The 10,193-nt window shown below is 35.1% G+C and overlaps 1 pseudogene; it reads right to left on the reverse strand.

Moving 5' to 3' along the window:
* Nucleotides 1-9,235: 9,235 nt before the first annotated feature.
* On the reverse strand, nt 9,236-9,647 carry LOC125923785 (ragulator complex protein LAMTOR3-like; annotated as a pseudogene).
* Nucleotides 9,648-10,193: the final 546 nt, after the last annotated feature.

A 10,193-nucleotide genomic window follows, 5' to 3' on the forward strand; every position in this document is an offset into this window, starting at 1 on the left:
TATAAGAATTCCAAAAACATAGTGCAGACTATGTTTTATTCCAAGAATATTGAAACTCCCATAGGCTTTGAACTTGTTCCATTTTTTATATCCTCTGATGGCATATGTAGAAATACACTGCAGCATTTCACACAGCATGGATTCTGAACAGCTATTTCTTGCCTTGGTTTTATTTCAAAAATTTTTCTAATTAATTATATGTTTATAATGGCAACACTATTACACCTAATAATTGTGCTTCAGTTTCCCTATGAGGATCGTTGCTAATGCTAGAAGAAATAGTTCTTTCATAAATGTGTAAGTTATTTAAAAAACATCTATGGCTTGGGGCACCTGGGTCTGTTAAGCGTCCAACTCTTGGTTTCAGCTCAGGTCATGAGCTCACGGTTTGAGAGTTCAAGCCCTGCATTGGGCTCCATGCTGGCCGTACAGAGCCTGCTTGGGATTCTCTCTCATTCCCTCTCTGCCCCTCCTCAGCTCACTCTCTCTCTCTCTCTCTCTCTCTCTCTCAAAATGAATAAACTTAAAAAAAAACAAACAAACATGGCTTAAAGACAATAGTAATCTTTGATTCAGCAGTTAAATTTTGGGGAATTTATCCTTAGTAATTACCTATTAATGTTTAGAAATATTTAGAGTACTTAATAGCAAGGAGAATGTAATGTCATTTTAAGAAAGAAAATATGACTTGATTGCTGACTTGAAGTTTAATGGCAGGCATATGAATGAATAAAATAATAAGAATATATCTGCCAAAATATTACAAAATGGTGAATGCTACATGAAATTTTAATTTTAATTGTTAAGTTTCTCTATAGTGATCATTTCTTTCTTCCGCTAAATTTGTGTTGCATTATTATTAAATAATAAATAAATGAATGCTATATGAAATTCAAGGTTATATTGAAATGATGACGTAGCTAATCTCCATTATCACAGTTACAGAATCTCAGAGATGGAATGGGGTAAAGTAAGATGTCACCTTCCCTAAGTATCTTCCCAGCACAACCCAGCAGCCCTGACAGAGGATGAATCAGCATCTCTCGGTAATACTTCCAGGGAAAAACTGTATGGCTCTGTGCTCTTGGGCTATGATTTTGGATTATAATTCACTATATGAGAGATTTTTCACTTCACTAAGAACCACTTTGTCTAGAGAGGTTCTTGAAAACGAATTATCCCAATATAAATAATTAGTATTTAAGTTAGAACGTTTTTGTATGTAACAAAAGATATTAAAACAAGCAAAAGCAATTCAAGTCACCTGCTTTTTGGCTTTCCTAACGAATTTAATCTTTTATTGGCATATAAAAGTTGCTGTGTATTTAAAAGAGGTAATGTAACTACTTAAAAGTTGAACAAGAGAAGTTTCAAAAATTCACTTTAACAGAGGTGATCAATTTACCACAACTCTGATTATAAAATCAACTGTTTGATTATGACTGCTATTTAAAGTGCAGAGAAAAATGCTAGCAGCCTAAAGGAAGGCAATATGAAAGAAATAAATCATTAGTCTGGCTCTCTGGTAATACACTGAGAGAATATGCTTTTAAACAAGAACTATTAAGAAAACTATTAGAAACTATTGTAACCAGGAAAAAAGTTAAAAGGATACTTCAAAGATAATTGCAGAAATATACTTTAAGAAATAAGTGACTAAAAACCATTCTGGCAAAGCTATAGTAAAGTTTAACATTTTATTGGAGAAAATGTTAATTAGACACACAAACATATATATATATATATATATATATATGTACAAATATGATATAGATATGGAGTTATATATGAATATACAAAGTTATATATATTACATATATTGAATTATATAATGTACATTTAATATGTTTTATATAGAGTGTGTGTAGAGAGAGAGAGAGAGATAAACAGAGGTGGAAAGAAAGACAGAGAAAGATAGAGACACACACACAGAGAGTGAGCTGTGAGTCCAAAAAGGGATTTATAACAAGTGGTTTGGAAATGAAATATCAATCAGTCTATGGTGAATACAGTATCACTAGTTGATTTCTTTATACTATTTAAAAACTAGCAAATGTGGCAAAATATTTATTATATATAAATATATAATAACAAATAATAAATATATAGATCTATCTTGATGCATGAAGAAACATATCAATATAAGTAGAAGCCTAAGAATAAACCAAACTTTGTTGTAGACAAATTCTTGAATATGTATTTTTAATAAGAAATATATTTTAGGGGCACCTAGATGGCTTAGTTGGTTAAGCGTCTGACTTCAGCTCAGATCATGATCTCACAGCTCATGGGTTTGAGCCCTGTTGGGCTCTGTGCTGACAGCTCAGAGCCTGGAGCCTGCTTCGGATTCTGTGTCTCTGTCTCTCTCTGGCCCTCCCCCACTTTCTCTCTCTCTCTCTCTCTTTCTCTTTCTCTCAAAAATAAACATGTAAAAATTTTTTAAAGAAATATATTTTAATAATTAATATGTTCATTTTAAGCAAAAATTGGTCTTTCACTCATTTTTAATTTTGTAACCCTTGTTGGAGGCTGGTTGATTTCTTTAAAATTATGATACTCTGTGAGACTATCTTTTAAAATGACATTGATCTTTCCAGTGGAAAAATAAACTAGATTCATTGAAAAGGAAAAGATAAAGAATAGATTTTATTTCCATTGTTTGGATACAGCACAAAATGAAGTGATAATTTTATAAGACTATCAATATTGCAAATGGCATAATGTAATCATTATCACAGTATCACAGTTACATACTCTTAGAGATGGATGAGGTACAGTTGGAGATCACCTTTCTTAAGTTCCTAATTTCTTGTGTTTATGACAAGATAGTCCTGAAATCCTTCACCGAAACTTCATGCAGACTAGAGTTTACATGAAAACTGTCCAGTTGTTAATAACTCGGTTGTAGTGGGTTGAATTGTGGCCCCTGAAAGATAGGTCCATCTGCAACCTCAGAATGTGACCTTAATCGGAATAAGGGTCTTTGCAGATGTGATTAAGATATGGATCTCAAGATGAGATCTTCCTGGAGTAGGATGGGCCCTTAATCCAATGACAAGTGTCTTTATCAGAGACAGAAAAGGAGAAGACATGGAGACACAGAGGGGGAAGTCCTGAAGATAGAGACAGAGTTGGAAGTGATGTAGCAACAAGCCAAGGAAGGCCAAGCATTGCTCCTTCTCAGCAAGGAGAAGCTCTGAGAGAGGCATGGAAGGGGTGCTCCCTCAGAGGCTCCCACCTTGGAGCCAACACCTTGACTTCTGACTCTTGGCCTCCCGACCTGTGGGAGAAGATATGTCTGTTGTTATAAGCTACCAAGTTGTGATAACGTGTTATGGCGGCCCTAAGAAATGAATTCATGTGGTGATTCTCAGAAGATGAATGAAGGGGAAGATGGTCTACAGATTCAGGGTTCTATAGCCCCGTCTTAGGTTACAGGAGTATGAGTATAGCTGAACAATAATAAAAGCATAGCATCAAGAACGTTTAGTTTGTTCTCTTTTTTCAATATCTAAAACAAGAGTATGTTCTTAAGGAGATTTGGAATTATCTTAAGGCTAATGCTCATTAAATTTATTTATTTTGAAATTAAAAAAATAATTCCAGAGGCACTTGGGTGGCTCAGTTAGTTAAGCATCCGACTTCGGCTTGGGTCATGATTTTGTTGTTTATGAGTTCGAGCCCGGCATCGGGCTCTGTGCTGACAGCTCAGAGCCTGGAGCCTGCTTCAGATTCTGTGTCTCCCTCTCTCTCTGTTCCTCCCTGCTCATGCTCTGTCTCTCTCTGAAAAATAAACAAACATAATAATAATAATAAAATAAATAATAAAAATTAAATAATTCCAGTATAGTTAATATACGGTGTTATATTTGTTTCAGGTGTACAGTATAATGATTTGACATTGATTAAATTTAGTTGAGTAAGATGAATGTTGGGAATCTGAGTGAATCGGTTTTGTTTTCTAGACAGGCTAAGCTTGTGGATAATTCTGATATCTTCCTTCTTGTGTTGTGATGAATAAACTTTGCCTCTCAATATGGTGAAATTCATATCGTATCACCTAAAAAAAGAGCTAAGACCTTCTGATAATTGTTTTATCACCACAAAAATATGCTCTTGTGCCAAGCACTCACCCTAACGTCCACAATAAAAATAGCCATTTATACAAATACATTTATGTTTTCACTATGAATTTCTGACAATAAGAGCAGAAAGTGGAGGTGCTGAAATGAAGAAGAAAACACTGGAAAAGCTGAGCTATTGTCTTTCCCAAAAATAACAAAAACCACTTTTTCTTACAGAAGTTAAGACGTAAGTAGAAGACGAACTTTAGTGCTTTGTATAACTATTCAATTTACCAGGAAATTTAAATAATTCTTGAGAGAATCCAGCTTACAAGACGTTACATTCACTGAGAAAGTTTCATTCCATGTAGTTATGGAATAAAATCAAGGCTAAATTAAGCAAGTCCTAAAAATAAAGTTTATGCTTAAAGAAAATAAAATTCAGACTAAATTAAGAGTCCAATGTTAATGTTTTACTAATTCCAGGTAATAGTTCCTGCAGTTTTGCAATGTTACAGAAAGTTTAAAACACGCTTCTTGAATTATTTAATGTCCACAGTAATCACGGTTACCTGAAGTGAGCTTTTCTCTCTGCAATAGAAGCATTAGAGAAGGTGTACAAAGTGTTATCCTATACTGTTCAAAGAAAATCTGGTGGAAGAAGCATTACCTACACCTAAAAAAAATCTGATTGTACAACAAATTTTACTCCATCAACCTTAAGTGTGCCCCCAAACCATGCTTCCAAACTGTCATGGGAACTTGAAATCCCGTACTCTATTATAATATTCATCTAAGAGAGTCGCATTTATTTTTTTATGAAACTCCCTATTAGCAAGGAGAATTATGAAGTATTTCCCATTTTTAAAGGACACCGCAATGTCTTTCTAGGTTGGTTGAGTTAATTAAAAGGAGATGGACGGGTTAATAATCAGTATATTAAGTGTCATAGAGACGGTGAGCAAAATTTCCTCCTGAGGACAAACATGGTTTTATAACTAAGCGAGCAAGTAAAGTTTTCTACAAAAAATTTAATGTTCTCAAAATTGTATCTCAGTTGTGTATATTGAAACATATCCTTCATATAATAAGACCATTCTTTGCTTCTTTTAGGGAATACAATGAAAATGAAACAGCTTTTGGACATAAGATACACAAGAGGTATAAATTATACTTGTTATATGAACACAGGTGCACACATATTTTCTAGCTTAAAAAAGACAAAAAAAAGCATTGTTTACCCAACCCTTTGCTTCATGTGTTAAAGGACTAGCATCGCTAACTGTTTAACTTCTGTTAAAGGTGTTTGTTTTTGAAGCTTTATCTTTTCTTGTCAACCTAATTTTAACAAAGGTTAAATTACAGGCATTTAAACTTACAATGTTTATTTTCTACTGAATAGAAGATTTCTTCTTTAAATTTCTGCATGCCTATTTCCAACACATACAAAAGAAATGAAAAAGAATATACTTTTTCTGATTTTCATCCCAGCCCTTTAAATGTCCTCACAATACTCATGTGATAAAAAGCTTGCAACCCAGGAGGGTCTATGGAGATGATTCAGCCTTACTCTCACCCCACCTCCAAAGGGAAGTGAAAAACACTGGGTGCTGGAAAGCTTATACTTTGCTAATAGTCTCTTTGCCAAATTGGTGTGCGTGCCCTAGGTCTAGTTACTCACCATGAAATAGTTATACATAAATGCTCACAAGAATAATTTAAAATTTAAAAATTTTTGAGAAGTAACTGAGCAGCTCAGTGTAAAACACAGATAATTTACTGGAAATTAATGCGTATCTGAGAAGGGTTAATAGCCAGCAGCAGCCCAAATTACAGTAGTCTTTTTATTGAAGCAAAAGAAGATAAAAATTACAATCAAATAAAATAAGTAAAATACTAACATTAATAATACGTTAACAGTTAATCTACTGCACTGTGATTTACCAAGACCAGAAGGAAGTCTAGATATCAGATTATATCATGTTTCATTTGCATAACCACAAAGCCGTATCTGTTCTTCACTCTCTTTTTTATTGTTTTTCTGGTATCTTTAAAAATAACCTATATGGATACCTTTCCTTCCTTAATATTACACAAAAATCCAATCTCCTCTCTCTTTTCCTGACCCACAACTCTGACTTCAAACATAGAAAATCCTGTTCTCCAGAGACCATTGTTTTCTGTTCCTCCATCTACCATTTCCTCAGATCCCTTTACCACAAAGCCCCATATCTCTGTGAGCCACATTTATGTAGTACATGTAGCTGCTGCTAATTTGCTTACCGCATCTGACAGGAGAAACCATAGGCAAGAATAATATGGCCAACCGGTCCATCATGACTTGGACATTGTAGGGTTAGGGGAAGACATCCTGAGTAAGATGGGAGATGAAAGACCCCTTCCTGATAAGACTGGAGAGATGGCAAACTAAGAAAGGATTCCAAATTTGCAGCATCTGACAGTCTAGAAGAGAATATGGGTGGTGGGAACAGAGGATTTGTGTTCAGTAAAATGTATTACCTTACAATCCTACCACACTGTAGGGGGTAGGAGGTGAGGCGCCTAAGAGTGTTATGGGGAAAGAGATAGAGACAATTTGCCCGGGGGAAATTCTTGTTTTATGTCCATTATCCTAACGTAATAATTGCTCTTATCTTTTTCATTCTCATAAATGGCTCAGTTTAGATAAGTCAGCCTTCCAACCTTCAGACCCATCACCAGTTCTGACTTTTTAATAATTTAATATAGCCAATATAGCCAGGCCTTTTTATTTGCTCATTATAACTAACTTGTTTTGCTCATTTTCCATACCAAAATGCCAGATAAAGTTGATTACTAAATATGTTAAATTATTTTGCATTATAAATTATTTCTATATTTCAGCTGATGGTCTTAAAGTCCTTAAAAATAGTTCTATTACATGTACCAAATTAACTTTGTACAAAGAAAGAAAAATTAAGCCATGGCAATTTTGCTACTCTTACTGTTTTTTCTATCTAGCCACAATTGTTCTTTAACATATCAAATTTCTAGGTACTTTAATTTACCCATTTTAATACCCAAAAGAAAAAGTTATTATTTGTAGAAGAAAAGCGTATAGGTAATAGGATAAAAATGCTCTTGCTGCTCCATTATAGTTAAAATAATTAATTTACTTGATAACTCATCAAAACTGCCTGGACACTTGCTATTTACTTTCCATGGTCTCTAGGCTAAAATAATTGTTTTGTAAAAGCAATAGTCTGAGTTGGTTCTTATATTTTTGATCTCTAACTTAGATTACAAATTTACAGGAAAAACAGAGAGTATTTGGGAATTCTTAATAGCATTTGTTGAATTACATAAAGCCATAATTAAGATGTATGACTGTAGTTGTGAATTTTCTTGAAGGTTTCGCTTGCCTTCTTGGTTCACCTTGTTATGATCATCTAACATAATTATGTAATAGACCCTTTAAGCAGGTTCTATTTCTTTATTCTTTTTTTTATTACTGGTATTGTTTGGTACGTTATTATCACAATAAGAATGTTGTCTTATTTCAGTGTTTTAAGTTTATTTATTTATTTTTGAGAGAGACAGAGACAGAGACGGAGCAAGTCCAGGAGGGGTAGAGAAAGAAAATCCCACGTAGGCTCTGCACTGTCAGTGCTGAGCCTGAGCAGGGCTCAAACTCACAAAACACGAGATCGTGACCTGAGCCTCAGTCAGAGGCCACACAGGTGCCCTGAATTTTGTCTTTTTTTTTAAAAAAAAGTACATCACGATTCTTTCAAAAAGAATCTGAATCAAGCACTAAGCATTTTCTAAAATTTGAAAATATAAACCTTAGAAAACTTCAGTAAAGTCAGTAATACCCTCTTCCCCATTGCTCTGGACACTAAATCACCCTTCACCCTTCCATCCATTCAATAAATATTCATATTAGGAGTCCCTGTTCTGTGACCGACACTATGCCCACTGTATGGCTTCGCAAAGTTAGCCTCTCAATCTTCAAGTCTTGGTCTGTAAAATTGGAATAATAATTTATACTTCCACTTAGAAAATTACTAGCCAGCCGTGACATCTCAATTCAAACATCATCAGTTCTTCAAATTGTTCATGACCCTTCATGGAGTCCTAGAGCACTCTCTGAGTATTTCTATCAGAGCATTTGCATTTCTGCATTGCAATTATCTTTCAATTTTCCTTTCTATTTTTAAACTGTGAACTTCTGGAGGGCCATAATTAGATCACTTTTGTAAAAAAAAAAAAAAAATCCCAACAGTTAGGTTTATAGGCAACTAATGACATATTATTGAATCAAGTGAAAGAATTAATTAATTAATTAATTGAAGCATTATTATTAGTGGCATTAGTTTATCTCCTGAAATGGTAGAATGTTTCAATGTGTGAAATCAATGAATAAATCTGAAATATAGCTGATTGAATTAAATTTCATATTGCACTTCATGATTTAGATTTTCTTGGTTTACCAAACAGCTCATAAAGGGCATGGCAATAGAGCTGTCCTTTGCTGTCAGCCTTAGCCCCATCTCCCCACAATGTTCTCTTCTGGCTTGCTCTTTTTCTCCTTTATTCTTCTTTCTTTTCTTTTCTGTTTTCCTTTTTCTTTCTTTCTTTCTTTCTTTCTTTCTTTCTTTCTTTCTTTCTTTCTTTCTAGTGGTTGTACCAATTTTATTACTTTTACTAAGTCATTTTATTTTCCTCACATTCAATGCAAAGAAATAAAACAATATAAAGAAAAATGTGTCCTCGTTATTATTCACAATAAAAAGGGTCTGCTTCCATTCTGCAGTCCTGGGCATATTCTATAATAAGCAGCACTTAATGGCCCGTGTGGATCAAAGCACCATTTTGATTCTGACCCGCTGAATAGAATCTCGTGCATATTTGGTGACTGGACTAACTTCATGGGAGTTGTGATGTACTGAACTATTTCTGTGGTATCCCCAGATCTCACTGAATAAGAAAAGACCCTACACACACACACACACACACACACACACGCACACACACAATCTGTCTATAAATTACATCTTTTGGCTCTTTTCTTTAGTGTAAGGTAGAAAAAGGGGCCCTTTCTTGAATACATGAAATTCAAGTATTATTGTCGTCTAAAGATTGTTGGATTGCTATTGCGTCTGTTATGATGAAAACAGGGTGTACATCAAAACCACTGCCAGATTAAGAAACTTTCACAACTTGTCCCAATTCTTCAAATAATGGAGCAAGTTCCTTTTCTAAGCTGACAATTAGTTCTGTACTGGCATTGCTGCTGGCTATGAAAGTCACAACCAACTGTAAATGATCAAATTGAACCACCTGGTGGATGATACTTTTATTTTTTTGAAAGAAGTTTGCTCCTTTGGTCTGTTGCCAAGGCAAAGGTAGATAAGAAACCAGGTCTCAAGGCATGCTCGGGAGCTTTATTTTTGGCCACTTAAATAACAGGAACTCCATCTCTATCTGACATAACAATTGCATGGAGTCCTTCAACACTTGGTAATTTTCTATACAGGAATCGCTTTAGGCCATCCGCCATGATGAACCCCTTTCTCTACAGGATCAATCTCCACACCTGGCTTACTGGGCTGCCGTGTTCTCTCCACTGTGAATTCAGGAAGAGCTTTAAAGAGAGTCTCCCCTGAAAGCCATGCTCACAGGATTTGTACCTCCTCTGTGCTCCAGGAAGCACTTCCTCTGCCTTTGAGGCCCGGTGACAGAGGCAACCTGCTCTTCTTCTAACCCCATCTCCGTGCCCTGAACTTCTGGCTAATTAACTCAAAACTGGTGGGTTTATTTATACCTTGGATGAGCAAATTCAATGTCCCATAACAAAAATATTGCATAAGCTAATAGGACAAAAACACACTTATGCAGTTTTTGCAATAATAAATTTATTTCAAACTTTGTTGTTATGCCAGTCTTGTAAACTGAACATCAGCCCTGCCCCTTCCTGTATTCTTGCAATGCAAGGATGCAAGCTGGAGCATGGAAACTACAGTTCCCAGAATCCCTCACCCACAGGATTTAGTTTGAATCGTGAGCTTCAGATGGCAGAGAAAAGGAGAAGTGCCATTTCCCTCTGGCAGCCGCAGGCACCTGCATTGACAAAGAGACTCTTGAGAT

Source organism: Panthera uncia, chromosome B1 (genome assembly GCF_023721935.1).
Source record: "Panthera uncia isolate 11264 chromosome B1, Puncia_PCG_1.0, whole genome shotgun sequence".
NCBI classification, from domain to species: domain Eukaryota; kingdom Metazoa; phylum Chordata; class Mammalia; order Carnivora; family Felidae; genus Panthera; species Panthera uncia.